Consider the following 22,951-nt stretch of genomic DNA (forward strand, 5'->3'; position numbering starts at 1 on the left):
AGAAAAAAGATGTGTAGTGAGGCACAGTACCTATATATACCTATTGATCTTTGCCTGAAATATATCCAACCTTTACTTTTAATCCCAGAAATACCATACTTTGAAGAAAGTACTGCCTTGAATATAACCAAAACAACAGCAATCTTTATCATTTTCAGTTTTGTTCCTGCTCACCTGAAAAGAAGCATTCATAGTCTGTATTGGATAGAAGAAAAACTGGAGATTGGCAAGTAAGTTCTTAGTAGAATTTGTCAAGGCCAGTGGAGAAAAGCTCTGTCCTGATCTTAGAAAACCTGCCCTCGATTTGTGAATGAGAATATCCCTATTTTATACAGGAGCACTAGTTAATCTAGGTTAATCTTTTTTTTTTTCAGGTTTTCTGCCCATTCTTTTTTTTAATTTATTTTTTTATTTTCAGCATAACAGTATTCATTATTTTTGCACCGCACCCAAAGCTCCATGCAATCTGTGCCCTCTATAATACCCACCACCTGGTACCCCGACCTCCCACCCCCTGCCCTTCAAAACCCTCAGATTGTTTTTCAGAGTCCATAGTCTCTCATGGTTCACCTCCCCTCCCAATTTCCCCCAACTCCCTTCTCCTCTCTAACTCCCCATGTCCTCCGTGCTATTTGTTATGCTCCACCAATAAGTGAAACCATATGATAATTGATGCTCTCTGCTTGACTTATTTCACTCAGCATAATCTCTTCCAGTCCTATCCATGTTGCTACAAAAGTTGGGTATTCGTCCTTTTTGATGGAGGCATAATACTCCATAGTGTATATAGACCACATCTTCCTTATCCATTCATCCGTTGAAGGGCATCTTGGTTCTTTCCACAGTTTGGCGACCGTGGCCATTGCTGCTATGTTAATCTTTGAATCTAATCTTTCTTTTGTTTATATGTTATCACCGACACTCTGCTTACTAGGTTGGTCTGTTTTGTAAATTTATTTTTATTTATTTTTAATTTTTTAAAAGATTTTATTTATTTATTTATTTATTTGACAGACAGAGATCATAAGTAGACAGAGAGACAGGCAGAGAGAGAAGGAGGGGAAGCAGGCTCCCTGCTGATCAGAGAGCCCGATGTGGGGCTCAATCCCAGAACCCTGGGATCATGACCTGAGCTGAAGGCAGAGGCTTAACCCATTGAGCCACCGAGGTGCCCCTATAAATTTATTTTTAAATTCTACTCATAGATGTTGTCATTTATATTTTCATGCCATATGGTTTTAATGGTAAATACAGTTATATTTCTACCTGTCTATTTTTTTGGCATCTAATTTAGTTTCTTGAATGTGAAGTTATTTTTGTCTGCAAACTAACTACATGTTTGGATAGACCCATGATGACACCATTTAGGTTGTTTGTTTGTTTTGGTACATTTGACTACTTTCCACTAAGAGGACACCATTTCTTAAATTCCTTTTAGCTATTTGAGATGTTAAATATTTCATATATGTAACAATTATGTATCTCAGCAATAAATTCTAAAAGTGTCATTACTACTGCTCAGAACTTTTGATTTTAAGTTAAAATACAATAGAAGATCTCTATTAATATTCTTAACTGTTAACTACAGATATCACGACTTTTTTTAACTTAACCTGAATTAACTTGAACATCTCTTCCTCTTACTTTTTTAAAAATAAGTATTTTCATGAGTTATTTTATTTCTGCAATTCTTATTGATTGTATTTATATCAACATAATTATTTAAATTAAGGAGAGATTTTTTGTTGTTTATCAAACATAGGCTTTGAGAATACATATTATTATAATGGACTCTGATTATCTGTTGATAGATACAGTAATGTTTTGTAACCAACAACCATAAAACCCATATGTTTAAAACAATAAGCTATTTCAAGCTATTTCTTTTAAGCTCACACAGGTATGGGTTGACTAGGAGACCATCTGGTCTCAAAGGCTGAGAGTCACCTATGTGTACCTCTGTGATTAGCAGTCATTCACCTAATGAAATCACTAAGTGCTTTGTTTTGTTTTATTTTGTTTTGTGTTGCTCTGTTTTGTTTTCTTGGCCATAATCTCTCATTTGGTTAGGGCTTCAATTAAGATGCCTCAGTTATCCCCCAGGTGGTTCCCCATTCTCTACCAGATTAGCTATCATTTACTTGTTCTCAAAGTGAAGTCAGAGAAGCTAGAAAAAGCACACAAACACTCAAGATCTCTGGAGGCCTAGTTTGGAAATGGAATGTTGTCACTTGTCCCATACTCTCTTGACCATAGCAAATCACGAAACAAGCCCAACTTCAGCGATTCAGAAAAGATCCAACTCTATGAAAACTACAATGTTATATTATCAAAGAAATAGCTATAAGTAGAATAGAGGACATTTTTGTAATCAATTATTTTTCGTTAATCTTGATAGATATTCTTTGAATACTAGTCTTTGAAGAAAAAAACTTGTTTCTGACAATCTTCACAATTATATGTCTGTCTATTTTGTTTATTTCTAGTCTAATTTTTCTTATTTCCTTTTTATGTGTTTTGAGTTATTTTATTAATAGCTAACTAAGTACCAAGTTAGATTCTTAGCTAGTTAATTTGCTATGTTTCTTTTCCTATATTTAAGAACATTTAAATTCCCATGTAAAAATAATTTAACATCATCTCATAAGTTTTGAGGAGCAATAACTTTGAAATATTTAATTATAAATATTTTCCAATTACAAGTGTGGGTTCTTATTTGATATAAATTATTAGTATATTTTAAATTTAAATTAAATATGCATTTGTAGGAAAATTAACTTTTAGAAAGTACTTTCTAATATAATGGCATTGAATTCAGAACATGTAGATTTGAATCACAACATAGATGATTCTCACAAACATAATTTGGAACAAAGTCAGAAAGCACACACCAAAAAATACATACTTATGAATCCATTTATGTAAAGTTCAAAAACAAGCAAAATTATTCTTTTTCCTTTAGGAGTACATAGTGACTGGGTAGTGGCACAAGGGAGATTTTTTAAAATGCTGGTAATATGTTTTTCTTGATCTAGGTGCAAGTGACAAGGCTATTGTTAATTCATGCAAATTATCAAGCTGTTTATATTTGTGATTTATGAATATTTTTGTGTGTTTGCCACACTCCAGGAAAAAGCTGAAAAATCTCAGTGAATTTGCTCACAGCAGAGTTTATAGACAGAGCCAAAGAGAATTAGTAGAATAAAATACAAATGTAAGTAATTATGAGTTTGTAACACAGATTCAAAGAGAGAAAATTATGAAAAAGCAGTTATATACATGGTGAATATTTCTTCTAATGTGTGTGACCCATCAAAACATAGAGTCTGGATCCTCACTACTTGAAACTGGTATGGCCCTAGAACATGCTTTGAGCAACAGAATGTGGCAAGAGTGACACTGTTTTACTTTCAAGTCGGGTATTTGGGAAGCCTTGCAATCAAGTAGTCTGGAAGTTGTTAGCAGGTGCTAGGTGGACTCATCCCACTTACAGAGATTTAGTCATTAGGAATACAATGAGACCAAATGATTTTACAAAGTTTGTAACTTCTGGTATAGCAGGCAACTGGAACTTCATTGCTCTCATTGATCTCTTTTGTCCCCCAAGATCTGTAGGGGTGATTCAAAATGGGCCTTGGTGAATTCAGAGCACATAGATAATTCATGTCCACTTTTGGAATCCTAAGTTTAGGAAACCTTGCATTTCATAATGTGCTGCTAAAAAACCTTGCCCAAACTTTATTCTGAAGAAGACATATTTATTACTCTGTAATGTAAGAACTTCTCCTCTGAGAGCAAGTATTGTCTTGCTATATCCCTTATACAAACATTTTTAAACTAGCCATAAATGCCAAGCCACATAGAAATGTAAGGGATTCATGGAGAATTGTTTCTCATTAGCAACATCCGAATGCTTCTATAATGTAAAAAGGACCAATCTAGCATCTAGAGGAGGGCATGTGAAATATCAGGAACCATTCCCTCTGAGAGCTCTTGTATAAATAAATAAAGAAACTCAGTTGAAATCATTGAAATCAGTCCAAATTGGTGATTCACATTTTGTGAGCTAATAGTACACTAAGTTTTTTGTATGATCTTTTACCCAGTATTAGATAACTGAAACAAAGATGTCAAGTTAAGATTCATAAAAGGAAATATCTCTAAGCGTGGCTGGTTACTTTGCAGAATAGTCATGGATTATTTGTACAAAATGCTTATCAACAATCTCATTCTTCTTCTAGGACAATTTTTACAAAACTACTTTCCAGAAGCTGTTTGGAAATATACATATCCCAGCAAATAAAACATTCTACTCATAATGCTTTATTATCAGTGCTTTAGTTACAATTAAAGAAAAACTGTTTTATAGATATCACTATTTTTTTTTTCACTAAGATGTTGAGCCACTGAGAATATAACCACCAAGCCCATGCAAATACATATTCATGGTATCAGTATTCATTTGATAATAGAACTGGTGAGTCCAACTGTGAGTTTTTCTTTTGGTTCCTGGCAGAATGAAATAGAACCCTTGAAGTTTGTTAGTATGGAGATTATGATTTTATTTGTTCAACAATCATGAATTGTTTACGGTTAAGTCCCTCCTCTGCCCTCCTGGAGTTTTATGGATCTTCCATAAAATCTTGCAGTTCCCCTTTTGCTGCCTCCACTACCTTAAGCACATTTACTATTCCATAGTGACATAGGGGGTTACTTTTCTCCAAAATTTCCTTTTTGAAATAAATATGCACCAAGCTTCTTTTTATCTTTTTTAAAAAATATTTTATTTATTAATTTGACAGAGAGAGGGAGAGATCACAAGTAGGCAGAGAGGCAGGCAGAGAGAGATGGGGAGGCAGGCTCCCCGCTGAGCAGAGAGCCTAATGCCAGGGCTCAATCCAAGACCCTGAGATCATGACCTGAGTCCAAGGCAGAGCCTTAATCCAGTGAGCCACTTAGGCACTCCCAAGCTTCCTTTTATCTTTAAGCGGTTTGGTCAAATATCAGTTGTATCATACCCTCACTCCCTGACTACCCAGTTTAATCCCCATCACTTCCTATTATAATTTCATGCTTTTTCCCATAGCACTTTATCAACATTAATAATTTTTTTAAAAAATATTTTTGTTTGTTTTTCTTTATTAGCTGTTTCTTTTCCTGAAAACTAACTTAAAAAAAAATGGGGTTTTGTTTCCTCACTGTAATGTTCCTAGTGCCTAAAACAGTTCCTAGTACAAAGCAGGTGATCAAAAATGTTTGTTGAATGAATACATGAATTGATGGAGTACAATCAGCCTCTGTTATTTTAAAAAGAATCTCCAACACCATAGTAGTATAATAAAATTTTGTGTGTCACATTTGTTAGGGGTTCTGATTTATGTCTTCTCACTTCAGGAGCTGATGGATACTGAACCAAGGCAATGAGGGTTAAGCAAACCACACACTAGTTCATTCCCACACAAAAATGATAAAGAGCAAATTTGGTCATATTTTACTGGGTAATGTAGGCAAATTGCATCTACCATGTGCCAAAAGAAAAGAGGCTGTGATAATGGCAGATATGGTATTTGTATATGGTGGCTGGGGAACACCTCTCTAGGAGAGTAATCTTTGAGTTGAACTCTAATTTATTACCAGAGGCTGACAGCTCTCATGTCCTGAAACATGAAAGAGATCCCAGATCTATGTGATCTGTCTAAAATGAATAGAGTTACCTTACCTCTTAGTATTTCTGCACTAAATAAGGTAATTCATACAGAACACTTAGCAATTAGAAATTAGTAATGGAAATTAGTATGGAAATTAGTAAATGCTAAAAAATGGTATCCCTTATTAATATTATTATCACTACCATTTGAAATCATTTTGAATTAAATACCAAGTTTTTCTTAAAACACTGAAATGTGAAAGCATATCTAAAAGATCAATGTTAAGGTGGATTTTGTCATAAAAAGGGTCATCCAGGTTGTAGGATAATCACAGAGTTAAATATTGAATCATGTTTGGTTGAGGTGGCTGCATACAGACTAACATGTAATGTAAGTAGTTGTTGAAACCAGAGCAATGATGGGATATGTTGAAGAAAGCAATTTTTTTGAAGACCAGGCAAATAACATTTGCCAGAAATACAGGGTTAAATTTTATTCAGAATTTATGTTTTATAACCCACTTACTACTAGCAGATGGAGGCATTAGGAGGAATATGTTGTTCAAGGGCTACCTGGGTGGCTCAGTCAGTTGTGTCTTCACTCTAGGTTTCAGCTCAGGTCATAAACTCAGGGTCATGAGATTGAGCCCCACCTCAGGTTCCATGCCAAAATTCTCTCTCTCCCTCTCTCTGCCTTCCTTCCCACTTGGGCACTCTCCCCCTCTATTTCTCTCTCTCATAAATAAATAAATAAATAAATAAGTTGTTCAATAATAATAGTTGATTCTGGAGACAAAATATTAAGTAAGTGTTATCTTTGATTACTTTTAGGTATGTTACAAATTTTACAAGGATCATCTTTTGTTATATGGGCATGTGCTATAAAATAGAATGCTTTTAAAAGACTAATATGATAATATAGATAATTGTATAATGCCAGGGTGTTAACTTTAACAACAGTGAAGAAAAACATTGATATTGAATTATAGAAGGAAATTATAAGAAGGAAAACGATATAGTAGTTTAGAGGAAATTTTGACAAGATGCCTTTATAGTGGAGACAGATGATGCTGACTTTGCCTGCAAAAGTAAATAAAAGAAACATTCTATTTCCCCTGTATTGTTTTAAACTCAACAAATTGAAAGTAATTAGGCATGTTGGTTAAACACATGGTACTTATTAATAGAGTAATTAACATAGATTTCCACAGTCATGTAAGAATGTATATATTAATACTTGATTCATTATGCAAGGACATTATGTTTTTTAACTCATTGGTGGAGATCATGAACATTACAACAATTTAGGTTATATATTTACTGGAAAGCCTACTTGAAGTTATGTTGTACAAAGAAGAGTTAAAAAAAGACACAGGAATAAGATCCAAAATGGTTGCTTATAATCACATGCTACTAATTAGTGTTTTGTTAACACTGATTGTTAAGGAGCACAGTGTGACTTACATTTCCATTTTGATATAACACATTTTATCTAGGTGTTTAGTTGTTCATGGGTATGAGAATGTATTTTACCACTCATTGAGATCTCAGTTGTCGCTCTGATATTTCTGACTTAACTGAGCTTTTTCCACTTCAAGTTTTAGGAAAAAAAAAATTACCATTCCTCAAAGCACTAAATTACTTTTAGTATTACAGTTTCTAGTCCTTTGTCTCTCCTTGATCTTCTGACATTTTTTTTTCATGTCTCCTCTTGTAGTGCACTTAAGCAGAGCTATTTTGATTAAATAACTCCCCAGAGGACTGAGATTATAATACAATAGTCTTCCAAACAGGTTATTCTTGAGGTCATATTGCCATTATGCAGTGCAGATATAAAATCAGTATTTCATAAATGCATGTTTCTGTGAAATCTGCCAAGTAGATGAATATCTCTTTCATTGTTCCTGCCATAATTGAATTATAAATAATAAAGTGAAGCTCAAATTATGTATTTGCAATGGAACAGCTCTGAGAAAAATTTCAGTTATCAATGATATAGTAACCTATAGGAAAGATGGTAACTTTAAAATTACAGTTAACATGATCTGAAATAATTTCCCTTAAATTGGGCAATTGCTCAGAATTGCCATAAATCAATTCTCCAAATCCAATAGAGTTAAAATGAATGGTGAGTACATTCTTATTTAATTCACTTTTTTTTTTTTAGATCCAATCTGCTTCAGTATTTTGGAGTTAAGATGGCATAAGATTGGTAAAAGTAATTACTAATTAGTACAATTTCACCAGGGCAGAGCACTTCATTACTAGTCAAATAGTTTACTCTTCAGAGAAATTGCTTTGTACCTTTTAAAAACAGCTCCCAGGAAAAGTACGTTTCCTTCCTTATGTCAAAAGATTACTATCATCATGCACTTGGAAAACTTCAAATTCTAAAGTAAAACATGAGACGATTTAATTGAATCTTCAGAACTCTACTTTTTAAGTAAAATAAACCCAAAGATAGAATTTTTATCATGTGATTAACCATTAATCTCTTCTCACTTTTCATGTAATTTAACTTTTAACAAAAACCAGACTGTATATTAAATCTTTATCATATAACAGGCCTATGAAACCTGATACTAATTTTAAAATTCCCATTTCATATAGCTATCTTAATCCACTGGCTTCAGAAAGAGTGAAAAATTCTTGAAAGATTTTTTATTTGGGGCACGTGGGTGGCTCAGTCAGGTAAGCCTCTGCCTTCAGCTTGGGTCATGATCCCAGGGTCCTGGAAACCAACCCCACATCAGGCTCCTGCTCAAGAGGGAGTCTGCTTCTCCCTCTCCCTCCACCTGCTGCTCCCCCTGCTTGTACTACATGGTCAAAATTAACTAGAGTTTACTGTATATTTGAAATTTGCTGAGATAATAGATCTTAAGTGTTATCACCACACACACACACACACACACACACACACACACACACACACACAGAAAAAAAAATATTAACTACATGATGTGATGGGCAAGCTAATTAGCGTTATAGTGGTGAATGTTTCACAATACATAAACATACACAATTTTAAATCATCACATATCCTCAATAAAGCTGATAAAAATTTTATAAGTGAACAAAACTGTGAATCAGTGACAAAGGACAAAAAAAGAAGTTCTTCTTTAACAAACAAATCACTTAGAAACTGTTTTGTGCTGTATATTTTCTCAAAGTGCTTTATTTTGAATAACAAAAATTTTAATGTCCTTTCTACTAGTTCATTAACTGGAACAGGATCTGGCTGTTAGTTTTGAGAGATTTAATACACTTTGGTAAGAGTTTAGAAATTTAGGTTTGTTTGTTTTATCTCTTCTGTTAGGGTGAACAACACAAAATAAAGAAAATGATAGGGAAACTGTAGAGTGGTAAAGGGAAATAGAAAGTCCTTTTTGTTATTTAGCCAGTTAAACTAAAGTAAATTTGGAGGTTTATTTTGCTTGCTATTTCTTTCTTAAAATTAAGAGGTTAATCACGGTTAGGTATCTATCTAATTTCTGCATGAAAGATATACTTACTAAATAGTGCATTTCCAAACTTTTATGAAGGAAGGGTGCAAGAATTTTCCCACTGCAATATATGCGAGGTACACTTGACTAAAAAACGTTTGAAATGTACTCTTAATTTCTAGAATTTCCTGAGCTGTGATTATATATTAATAATGAATAAGATCAACAGTGAGGAGGAGAAAGTAGTTGTCCGAAAGATACAATTCCTTTTTATTGAAAAAAAAAAAAAAAAGCAAAAGTCTACTACTGTACCCTGATTCATCTCCACTGACAGGCCAATACTGACACCACTGTACCTGACTTTCACCAATCCTTCATCATTTTTCCTGTGATCCTACAGCTATTACCGTCTTTTCTGACTTGACCAAACAAAACATTGAAAAAGAACACTTACTGTATATCTAAATTAATAAAACCAGGGGTGGAGAAAGAAGCACTGTGCACTTGAGATATTTTTGCTCTCATAAAAGATAGAGGTGCTCATGAGGTCAAGAGCTCTTTGGTTATAACTTCTAAGCATTCTAGCAATAAGAAAAAAACATCTGTATTTTACTGTATTTCTTAAAATTCTTTTCTTTTTTCTTTCATTCTCTCTCTTTTTTCTACCATTCTATTTGTAGCACTTCTGAAAATATAACAGTTACAAAAAATCAACTTTCATTTTTCTCTTGGCTGAATATAAAAATTCTGAACATTTTCATATCTGTTTCTTATCATTGATCATGCAGCTCTTGGTCTTGGCAAAATGAATTGAAAATTTTATAGGTGATAGTATGTTTAAGTATATTTTACTCTTTTAATTTTACATTAAAATGGTCTTTCTCTTTCTCACCAATTTATTTCATATTAACACTGAAATATGTAAAAAACCAAAAAAGTATACAGAATGAGGTTAAAATTTATATAAGTTTGACATATTTATTATTTGATATTCTTACTTTCCTCATTAAGTTCATGTTACTTTTAATATTAGCTAAAATGATATCTAATAAAGTTGTGCTTTTTATAAAACATACTATCATATCATTAATTTTATGATAGAATTATTTTAATATAATAATTTTGCAAATCCAGTGTGTTTACAATTTCAGAATATTTATTTCAAAGCTGTGACTTCAAGATTTTTATCTATTTGTGTTTAAAAAATTGGATCTCCGAACATTAGTTTGAATAAATGAAAATGAAAGCGAAAATCAGAACAGAAATGGAGTCTAAAGTTATTAAAATTTACCCAGGTGTCCATTGCTCTAAATACGTTTGGAATAGAAAGTAGAAAGTCATATTTTAGGGAAAATAACTTGAGGATGTTCAATGTACTTAATATCATTTTGAGACTGACACCATTCAGCTTATTTTTTTTTGCCTGTCTCTCTAGGTGTGGACCTTATTATTATTGTTTTATTCTGAATGCATGATATCTATCTAATTAGAGTTATGTAAAATAATCCAGTTTTCAGAAGAATTATTATTCTTCTGAATAATAAATAACATTTTTTTGCTTCCTGACACAGACATAATCAGAATTTTTTTTTCATGAGTGAATACTCATGGCATGAAAAGATATTTAATAAAACAATCAACTTTAACTATGTTATCATTGTTTTTGTCATTATTATAAAACTATTATAATAATATTCATTACTCTTAAAAGTCAAGAAAAATGTTCATGTCATATATGTCCACATTCTATGTAAAATAATTTTCATTTTTCACAAATTTCCTTTCAGACTCTGCCCATATCCATGCATGTTTTCAATCATTACTGCTCTACTCAATACTTTTGTTTACATTTTAGATTTGACAACAGTCATATCTTCCTCATTTTCCAGTTTCTATTCCTGACATACTCATCTTTTAGTATTTAAGGCTACTATCCATCCTTTGGTTTTGCCCAGTGTGAGAACTAATGACTGCCTAGCCACTTCCGGAGCAGTAGACTTTTCTACCCCATGAAACTGATTATTTACATGCCAGAGTTCTTTCCAGTTCAGGCTAAATTCTGGAACACTGAAGTTGAAGTGTAGTAAAAGATGCCACTTTGGTTTAGTGTTTATTTTGAGGAATAGACATTTTAAAAGCAGCAAACGCAGGGAGAAACTTTTTCTGAACTCCCCTTATCTGCCTAAAGACAGATCCCCATAGGGAACTCAATTATCATAAACCCCCTGGATTTTCATCAATTCTTATCACAAGACAGGAGACTAGCTGTGACACTACATGTACACAACCTTTGTCATAACTATCATATTTTTCATTCATTATTCTAAGGACCCATTCATCTTTTCTGAAAAACATTCACACTCCCTTAAGAGGCCTATGCAACCTCTCCCCTTTCCTTATTAAGATGGTATTTAATTCTGAATTCTACACCAGTTCAGGAACTTACTCACCTTTTCTAGGTGACTCCCATGTAAACATGAGGTACACATGTTAAACTTCTGTTTGGTTTTCTCTTATTAATCTTTTTTACATTAGGAGGGCTCAGCTCAGAACTTAGAGGGTAGAGGAAAAATATCTTTCCTTTCCCAGAATATCTGTTTGTAACATTATCTTATCTATTGCTCTAATATCTTATGTAACCAAATTCTGGCATTATCTCCAAGGTAATAATACATAAACTCAAACCTAAATTCCTATTTTTATACTAATGAAATTCTTAAAATTGAATTTTAAAATACCATTTATAATAGCATCAAGACTAAGAAGTATTTAGAGATAAATCTAGAAAAACATTACCTATACACTGATAATGATAAAACATTGAAGAGAGAAATTAAAATAAGTAGGGAAAAGCTTTTTCATAGATGAGAAGACTAAATATTGTTAAGACGTCAATATTCACCAGATTTTTCTGTAGATAGATTCCCCAATCAAAAGCCCCAAAAGATATTTTTATAGAAATTGAAAAGCTGAATCTAAAATTTAGAATCAGCCAACACAGAGAAACTGAAATCTCCAAAATAAACAAGTAACTTTAAAATAAAACAAAGTTAAAGGAGTAACACAACCTAAATTGTAGGCATATTATAAAGCTACAATCAAAACAGCATCATATTGATGTCAAGATAAACAAATACATCAGTGGAAAAGAAAGCTCAGAAATAGACCCATACAAGTCTCTTTCACACTTCCTTTACACCATTGACACTAATTTCTATCAAAGGTAAAACAGCAACTCAAGGAGTAAAGTTAGTCTTTTCTTTTATTTTTTTAATTAATTTATTTATTTTCAGCATAACAGTATTCATTATTTTTTCACCACACCCAGTGCTCCATGCAATCTGTGCCCTCTATAATACCCACCTCCTGGTACCCCAACTTCCCACCGTCCCCCCCGCCACTTCAAACCCCTCAGATTGTTTTTCAGAGTCCATAGTCTTTCATGATTCACCTCCCCTTCCAAAGTTAGTCTTTTCAATAAAAAAAAAGTTCAAAAAATTGGATTACTACTGCAAAAATATGTTGCTTAATCCATACTTCATTCAATATACAAAATTAACTCAAGCTGAGTCAAGACCTAAATATAAGACCTAAAGCTATAAAACTTGTAGAAAATACACAGAGAAAAATCTTCATGATCTTGAATTATGGGGAGATTTCTTGACTATGATATCAAAGGCACCATCTGTTTTTCAATTAAAAAGAATTAAGATAGTTTGAAAGTCGGTGTTAAAAGAATGACAATGCCAACTATTGGGGAGGGAGAAGTTAAGATGGCAGAGCATTAGGGGGACCTTAGGCTTGTTTCATATCTCAAAAACAGATAGATAAATATCAAATCATTAAGACTACCCAAGAAATCAATCTGAATGCTGAGAGAAAAAACTTCCGAATTAGAGGGAAAGAAGAAGTCACACCTTGGAAGATATGATGTACAGATACATGATTTCTGGGAAAAGAGAATCATAGATACTGTAGAAGGAAGTGAGCCTTGATCTCCAAGAGAGGAGAAAGAGAGATAGAGAGAAAAACAAAAAGAAAGTGGTGTGCTGGGGGTTCCACTAAAGAAACACTTCCCCAAAACTATTGCCTTGGAAAACTAGAGTGGACAATTATCACAAGTTTTTATAAGCAGGGAGCTGAAAGTGTGAAGTTTTAGAAGATTGCACCACTGTTGGGTGGCTCCTGGTGGGTATAGCTTCTGTGTGGGTGGAGGGCACAGGTCTTGGAGGGGACAGAATGCTCTGAGGATCCCCTGGGTCACTCTGTAAGAGACAGTTCCCCTCCTTGGATAGCATTTGGGAGAGGTGGCACAGCCTCTCTGGAAATGAAAGAATTGGTAGGCACCACTGTGTTGCATTGTTCTTTAGCATAGGATCAGAAACCCTTACTGAGGGCAGCAAACCTTGGTGCCAGATTTTTGCTGTGCTTAGCTATAAACTGTGAACAACTATGTGGTTGTGGGACTATTTTTCTGGGATTAACTGGCACCACCCACAGTGTGGCAAGACCTTCCCCTCAAGAGTCCGAGAAGATCTGCACTAGCACTGGATCCCTAAAAATTGGAATTTTGAAATCCAGTCATATGCCTGAGATAAAACACAAGAGAACTGTGCCACCTGCCATGCAGACAGCTCAGACACAGAGTGAAGGTAAGGCTCTGACAGATTCCAGGGACATAAGAGAGGAGATTGTTCACTCTTCTGTGAGGGTTTCCTGAAGAGTAGCAAGTGCAAACTCCCTGCTCTGGGGAGGAAAGAGCAGGCAATGCCCTTTCTCCCATACCTATCAGAATGACCATCTCAGTGAACATTACAACACCCCCCAGGGGAGGCTGGATATGTTAAGACCAATCCCACCCCTCCACACACAGACACACTCTAGGTTCACCTTTACTAGGGCAAGCAGGCCTGAGAAGAAGTACAGACCTTCCCTCAAAAGACCAACACAAACCCCTTAGGCATATCAATCTATTGATCACAGAGTGCTGTAAATCTTCAGCTCTAGGGGAAATAGGATATAGCTTCTTTTAATAGGCAGACCAAAACTTACCTAGTTAAACTTGCCAGACAGTGGACAAGGTCTTCTATAGAGTTTCTCCTTGCTTCCACTGCAGTCAAGGAGAAACTCTTCAAAAGACTGATCTGATGGAAAGATAAGACACAACAGAAGAGCATACACTCTGAAGCAGATAAGACACAACAGAAGAGCACACACTCCTGAAGCACCAGGCCCAAGACTGTATAGACCTCTTCTTAGTATAGCCATCTCTCTCAAGAACAGTTATATAATAGGCTTTCTTAACATACGCATGCACACACACACACACACACACACACACACACACACACACATACAGAGCACACAGTGATCTAGACAAAATGACAAGACAGAGGAATTCACCCCCAAAAAAGAATGGGAAGACATCATGAATGGGGATTTAATCAAAACAGATATAAGAAAGTTGTCTGAACTAAATTTTAAAACAACAATCATAAGATTACTAGCTGGGCTAGAGAAAAGACACTAGAGAATCCCTAACTGCAGAGATAAGAACTAGTCAAGCCAAAATAAAAAGTGCTATAACTGAGTTGCAAAATTTTTGGATGTAATAACAATGCGGGTGGATGAAGAAGAATGAATCAGTCATATAGAAGATAAAATTATGGAAAATAATGAGGCTGAAAAGAAGAGGGGAAGAAAAGTATTGGATCACAAATGCACATTAGGGAACTCTGTGACTCCATAACATTGATATCATAGGAGCCCCAGAAGAAGAGAGGGGAAAAGGGTCAGAAGGTTTATTTTAGCAAATTACAGCTGAAATATTCCCTAATCTGGGGAAGGAAATAATCATCCAAATTCAGGAAACACAGAGAAATGCCATCAAATTTAACAAAAACCAGCCATTGCCAAGACATAGCACAGTAGAATTTGCAAAATATAAAGGTAAGGAAAGAATCCCGAAAGCTGCAGGGGAAAAGAAATCCTTAACCGATAAGGAACAACAAATTAGATTTACAATAGATCTATGCACAGAAACCTGGCAGACCAGAAGAGAATGGTGCAGTACCCTAACCCTAGGGTGCTAAAGGGGGAGAAATATGCAGCCAAGAATACTTTATTCAGTGAGACTGTCATTAGAAGGGGAGGGATAAAGTTTCCCAGACCATTACAGTCTTTGAAAAATACTGAATAAATTCACCTCTTTACAACTGGAAAAAAAAAAAGTTTCCCAGACAAATAAAACTAGATGAATTTGAAGCCACTAAACCAATCATGCAAGAAATATTAAAGGGGACTCTTGAGTGGGAGGCAAAGACTAAAAGCAACAAACACTAGAAAGGAATAATGAAATCTCCAAAAACAGTGACTTCACAGGTAATACAATGATACTAAATTATTCTCGATCAATAATTACTCTGAATGTAAATGGACTAAATTCTCCTTCTCCCTCTGCCTCTCCCCCCAGCTTGTGCTCTCACTCTCTCTCACTTTCTCTCTCTTTCTCAAATAAATAAATAAAATCTTAAAAGAATGGTTAACCAGGAAATTAAAGGAGAAGAAAAAAAATATCAAAACAAATGTAAACAAAATATGGCATGGGTACCTGGGTGGCTCAGTGGGATAGGCCTCTGCCTTCAGCTCAGGTCATGATCTCAGGGTCCTGGGATCAAGTCTCCCGTCAGGCTCTCTGCTCACCACCCCACCCCGCTTGCCTCTCTGCCTGCTTGTGATCTCTCTCGATCAAATAAATTGATGAAATCTTAAAACAACAACAACAACAATAACAACAAACATGGCAGCTCCAATCCTTTGAGGTGAAGCAACGGTGGTTCTATGGAGGAAGTATATAGAAAGAGTCTTACCCAGGAAGCAAGAAAAGTCTCAAATAGACAACTTAACCTTACACTTAAAGGAGCTAGAAAAGAACAGTTAATAAAGCTTACAGCCTGCAGAAGAAGGATAATAATAGAGATTAGAGCAGAAATAAATGATATAAGAACAGCAACAACAACAAAAACACAGTAGTTAGATCAACAAAACTAAGAGCTAGCTCTTTCAGAAAATTAAAAAAATTGATAACCCGCTAGTGGAATTTTCAAAAAGAAAAGAAATAGGACCCAAATAAATAAAATCATGAATAAAAGAGTAGAGATTACAACCTACATCGCAGAAATACAAATATAAGAGAAGATTATGAAAAACTCCAAGCCAAAAAACTGGGCAATCTGGAAGAAATTAATAAATTTCTAGAAGCGGGGCGCCTGGGTGGCTCAGTGGGTTAAAGCATCTGCCTTCGGCTCAGGTCATGATCCCAGGGTCCTGGGATCGAGCCCCGCATCGGGCTCTCTGCGCAGCAGGGAGCCTGCTTTCTCCTTTCTCTCTGCCTGCCTCTCAGCCTATTTGTAATCTCTGCCTGTCAAATAAATAAATAAAATCTTTAAAAAAAATTAAAAAGAATAAATTTCTAGAAGCATACTAATTATTAAAACTTAAAAAGGAAGAAATAAAACATTTGAACAGATTGATAACCAGCAAAAAAAATTGAATCAGTAATAAAAAATCTCTCAACAAACAAAAGTCCAGGCCCAGAAGGCTTCCAAGGGGAATTATAACAGACATTTAAAGAAGACTTAACTCCTATTATTCTCAAACTGTTTCTAAAAAATAGAAATGGAAGGAAAACTCTCAAACTCCTTCTATGAGTCCAGCATTAGCTAAATTTCAAAATTAATGAAATACTCTACTAAAAAGGAGAATTATAAACCAAGACCCCCGATGAACATTGATGCAAACATTGTGAAAATGTTATGAGCAAACTAAATCCAACAATACATTAAAAGAATTACTCACATGATCAAGTGAAATTAATCTCTGAGCTGCAGATTTGGTTCAATATTTATAAAACAATCAACATGACACACCACATTAATAATAAGAAAGGATAAGAACCACATGATCCTCTCAATAGATGCAGAGAAAGCTTTTGACAAAGTACAGCATCTATTCTTTATAAAAACATTCAACAAAATAGGTATAGAGGAACCATATCTCAACACCATAGAGACCATCTAAACAAAGACCCACAGCTAATCCTCAGTGGGGAGGATTGCCTGGATGGCTCAGTTGGTTAAGCATCTGCTGTCAGCCCATGTCATAATCCTAAAGTTGTGGGATTGAACCCTGCATCAGGCTCCCTGCTCATTGGGGAGTCTGCTTCTACATCTCCCCTGCTCCTCTCCCTTCTTATGCTCAAGCTCTATCTCTTAGACTGTCTCCCTCTTCCAAATAAATAAATAACATCCCCAAAAAATCATCCTTAATGGGGAAAAAGAGAGAGCTTTTCCTTAATAGTCAGGAACAAGTCAGGGATGTCCAATCTCACTGCTGTTATTTAGCATAGTATGGGAAGTCCTAGTCTCAACAATCAGACAACAAAATCAAGAAGTCAAAGGCATCCAGACTATTAAGGAAGAAGTCAAACTTCCACTATCCACACATAATAGGATGCTCTATGTAGAAAACCTGAAAGATTCCAGCAAAAAATTACTAGAACTAATATACAAATTCAGCAAAGTCACAGGATACAAAATCAATGTACAGAAATCTGTGACACTTCCATACACCAATAATGAAACAATAGAGAGAGAAATCAAAGAATCAATCTTAGTTACAAATTCACCAAAACCCATAAGATATCCAGGAATGAACCTAACAAAAGAGGTAAAAGGTCTGTCTTCTGAAAACTCTATAATGAAATTGAGGATGACAAAAAAATGGAAAAACATCCCATGCTCACAGATTGAAAGAACAAATATTGTTAAAATGATCTATACTACCTAAAGCAATCTATACATTTATTAAAACCCCTGTCAAAATACCACCAGCATTTTTCACAGAGCTACAACAAACAATCCTAAAATTTTTATAGAACCACAGAGGACCCCAAATAGCTAAGGCAACCTTAAAAAGAAAACCAAATCTGGGGGCATCACAATTCTGGACTTTAAGCTATATTACAAAGGTCTGGTACTGTGCAAAAATAGACACAAAGATCAATGGAACACAATAGAAAGCCCAGAAATGGACCTGCAACTATATTGTCAACTAATCTTTGATGAAGCAGGTTAGACTATCCAATGGAAAAAGGACCGTCTCTTCAACAAATGATGTTGGGAAAACTAGACACAATGTGCAGAGAAATGAAACTGGACCACTTTCTTCCACCATCCACAAATATAAATTAAAAATGGATGAAAGACCTAAATGTAAAACAGGAAATCATCAAAATCCTAGAGGAGAACACAGGCGGAAACTCTTTGAAACTGGTCATAGCACCTTCTACTAGACATGTATCCTGAGGCAAGGGAAACAGAAGTGAATATAAACTATTGGATCTTTATCAAGATAAAAAGCTTATGCACAATGAAGGAAACAATCAAAACTAAAAAGCAACCTTGAGAATGGGAGAAGATATTAGTAAATGACGTATCTGCTAAGGGGTTAGTATCCAAAATCTAGAAATAATTTACCAAACTAAACAACTCAAAAATAAATAATCCAGTTAAGAAATGGGCAGAAAACATGAATGGCATTTTTCCAAAGATGACATACAGATAGTTAACAGACACAGGAAAAAATGGTCAACATCACTCATCATCAAGAAATATAAACCAAAACCACAACAAGATTCCATCTCACACATGTCAGATGGCTAAAATTAAGAACACAAGAAACAACATATGTTGGTGAAGATGTGGAAAAAAGGGAAAATGTTTACACTGTTGATGGGAATACAAACTGGTAGAGCCACTCTAGAAAACAACCAGGAGGTTCCCAAAAAAGTTTTAAAAAAACCAAAAAACTACCCTTCTGCATGGCAATTACACTTAGGTACCTGAAAGATACAAAAATACTGATTTGAAGGGGCTCATGCACCCTGATGTTTATAGCAGCATTATGAATAATAGCCAAATTATGGAAATATCCCAACTGTCCATTACCTGATGAATGGATAAAGAAGAGGACACACACACACACACACAGAGGAATATTACTCAGCAATTAAAAAGATGTGCAATGAAGTAGATGTTGTTAGCATCCTATGTGAAGTTAAATAAGCTAGCCAGATAAAGGTAAATACCATAGGATTTCACTCATATGTAGAATTTAGGAAACAAAACAGAGGAACATAGGGGAAAGGGAAAAAAGAGACAGAGGAGGAAGCAAACCACTAAAGACTCAACTATAGAGAACAAACTGAGGACTGATGGAGGGAGGTGGGTAGGGAGATGGGGTAAATAGATGATGGATATTAAGGAGAGCACTTGTGATATATACTGGGTGTTATATGCACATGATGAATCGCTAAATTCTACAGTTGAAACCAATTTTACCATATATGTTAACTAAAATTTAAATATAAACTTGAAATAAAAAAAGTCCAACCATTGATTGAAGGAAAATATTTGTAAAGCTTATATTGGATATATGGATATATTGGATAAACACATTTTGTCTAAAATGTGTAATAAACAACAAAAAAATGAAAAATGACAAAATATTTAATATTTAAACAGAAACTGTTTTTTAAGATTTTATTTATTTATTTGACAGAGAGAGAGATCACAAGTAGGCAGAGAAGCAAGCAGAGGGGAGGGGGAAGAAGGCCCCCCCGCCAAGCAGAGACCCTGATGTGGAACTCAATCCCAGGACCTCAGGATCACTACCTGAGCTAAAAGCAGAGGCTTAACCCACTGAGCCACCCAGGCGCCCCTTAAGTAGAAACTTTATCAAAGAAATCACTCATTTAGTGATAAGAGTTTAATCAATGAAGCATGACACTAACCAATGAAGCAGAAGATTTCAGATGGTTTTAATTACTTTTCTAAAACTAATATCTAAAATTTCAACATAATTTTACTTATGTTTCAATTGGACTTCAAAAGAAAGAGGAAACAAATGGACTCTTCTTCAAATAGATAACTTGTTTTAAAAATAAAAAAGCTGTATCATTAGTTAATTAGAGCTTACTAAATTTTTAATTTATATAAAACATCTGTAACTAGTAAGCATTTTAGAGATCATGGTAATTGATGGAAATAAAACAAATCAAAATTTGATTTTTTTGGACAATACAATATTTATATTAGTTGATATAAATTAATTAGACTTCTTTAATTTTATTACCAACATAAGCACTTTCATGTTCCAGTAGCCAAACACAAAGCAAGATATTTGTCAAACTCAGCAAGTAAGGAATATTTGTAGTTCAAAGCTGGATATTTGAACAAAAGCCTTTTAAATTGTATCTGACTTTAAAAATAGCCATTATTCCCTTTTCCATCAATTTTGCTTTAATAAATTTTGGTCATTAAGGAACCTAAAATTCTGAATGGCTTTCAGTGTTTTATTTAGTATGGACTTTAAGCTTTGGGGAGAATTTTTTTCAAAATATAATCATGTTGATGCTATTTGTCATGGACCAAAGCTAGAGAGTTTAGTATTTTAGAGCCAGTTCTTTTCATCAGTCATTTGTGAAATAGCAATGGCATTTTCACTACAGGCTTCCTATTATTGATTATTCTTAAAGTTATAACTATAAAAGTTAATGTAATAACGTGACCCTATTTCACCAATCAAAAGTTGAACCATAAATGTTAACACTTCTATCAACTTACCAAAGAATTCTTTGGCGTAACCAAACTGTAAATCCCAGTTCAATACACTGCTTCTAAATTTTTTTCAAATGTATTTTGGGATTTGAAAAATATTGGAATATGAATTGTATTTAATTTTCTTTTTTTAGGAAGTCTCTCTATATAATGCATCAATAAGAAAGAAATCACAGTGCTATTTTATTTTGGTTGGTAAAACATATTAAAAATTAATCCCACAAAGTTAAATTTTGGACTTCAAAGACCTGGTCTCCAAAAATATTTGAATTAGTAGAATGATAAATTAATTATATTGTTCTTTCTCTCTACCATAGTCCACTTACACATGTGATGGAAAATCTGTAGAGCCAACTCTCAGGTATTTTCATTTTTATTAATGATAGTATTGTGTTGTCCACTTACAATACAAGAATTGTGAAACATAATCCTTGAACACATATATGTAAGTTCAAGGTATTATCCAGACATTTGGGTATCAAAAAGCATGAAAAATGAAAAAGACCAGTATAAGTTGCCATTTTATCTTTTAAAATTTTCTAAAGGACACAAGAACTTACAAACAGCATATTACTATTTATTTTATTATTATTGTGTGATTGAAAACAACAGGGAAATCTGGTCAAAGGGTACAAACTTCCTGTTATAAGACAAATAAGTTCCAGTGATCTAATTAGCAATACTATTACGTACTTGAAGGTTGTTAAGAAAAGATGTCTTAAATATTTTCATCACAAAATATAAGGTGTTGAATTTATTAATTGTCCTTATTGTTGCAACCATTTAAATATATATATATATACATATATATATATATATATATCAATTCATCAATCTGCACACCTTGAACTTACACAATTTTATATGTCAATTATATTTCAGTAAAGCTGCAAAAAAAAATGAGAGCGAGAGAGAGAGGGAATTTAAACCAAAAAAGTAGGAAGAATATAATAAATATAATATTAGCAAAAATAATTTAAGTTTTGTTTAAAATTCACTTAATTTAGGGTGCCTGGGTGGCTCCATGGATTAAGCCTCTGCCTTCAGCTCAGGTCATGATCTCATGTTTCTGTGATTGAGCCCTGCCTCTGGCTCTCTGCTTGATGGGGAGCCTACTTCCCCCTCTCTCTCTGCCTACCTCTCTTCCTACTTACGATCTCTCTCTGTCAAATAAATAAATAAAATCTTTTCCTTATCCTTCTTCTTTCTCTACTTTTTAAGTCAAATCAACAAAACAAAGAAACGAATTAACAAATGCATTACCATTGATTAACAATAGGGTTAGATCAGCAAATGAACCATCAATAACTATAAATGTATCTTCTGATGTTGGTTTGCAGAATATAGTCAAAGCCTGATTCAGGTAATATTTCTCACCATTGTCTGCCTTTTGGAGTCCAACTTACACAGGTGTCCATTGTGAAATTATATTATGTGACCCTATTGATTTAAAAGTTTGTTTTCATTGAATGGCTTTGGGTTCACAGAAGTGCTCATCTTCTCTATATTAGACCATCTTGACCTATAATTTAACTTTGTGTTATTTAGCATAGCTAGAGAAAAAATATATATATAAAACATGGAAACTCACTTCTCAAACAAACAATTAAAATATACATTGTGTATTGTATTATAGCATCTTTGACCCCATTTCTAATTCTGACTTCTGTATTTTGTTTATGGTTAGTAATAATAATCCCTCCATAATTTGCATTTATGAGAATATCCATGTATAAGAAATGCTTCTGTGACTTTTCTACTTTAGAGCCGGAAGGAACTTTATAAACATTTAATAATTAACTCTCACAACACTCAAGGCAAAATTTAATATTCTCACTTCATAACCAGGGAAATGAGAACAGAATGGAAATTTATCGGCTAAATGCATTAGATAAAATTCATGTCAGGTCTAGGAAGAGAATTTGTAGTGCAAATCAAGATTTGAAGATGCTAAAAGTAACTAGTCTTTAGAAGGATTATACATTATTATTTGCAACTAATATACTCAGAGTTCTTGAGAGGAAGATGTCTTGTACTTTGTCATAAGTTGAGCAAAATTATCAAACTTTTTGAAGAAACTGGAACATTGGTAAATTGCATTAGTAAATGATACAAACTATAAACTTTTTTTTTACTGCATTCTATTCTTTCCATGTATTTTTGGCATAAATATGTGATTTTTG

General features: G+C 34.0%; 1 long non-coding RNA gene across 1 annotated transcript in view; it reads left to right on the forward strand.

The window, feature by feature from the left end:
• Window positions 1-21,303, forward strand: part of LOC309847919 — a 209,349-nt gene extending 188,046 nt beyond the window's left edge. The window contains exons 2-3 of the long non-coding RNA XR_014302720.1: window positions 159-230; window positions 21,086-21,303. This is a non-coding gene — a long non-coding RNA (uncharacterized lncRNA). The remainder of the gene's footprint in view (window positions 1-158; window positions 231-21,085) is intronic.
• The last annotated feature ends 1,648 nt before the right edge of the window (window positions 21,304-22,951 follow it).

The sequence above is a fragment of the Mustela nivalis genome (genome assembly GCF_964662115.1).
Source record: "Mustela nivalis genome assembly, chromosome: 14".
Classification (NCBI taxonomy): domain Eukaryota; kingdom Metazoa; phylum Chordata; class Mammalia; order Carnivora; family Mustelidae; genus Mustela; species Mustela nivalis.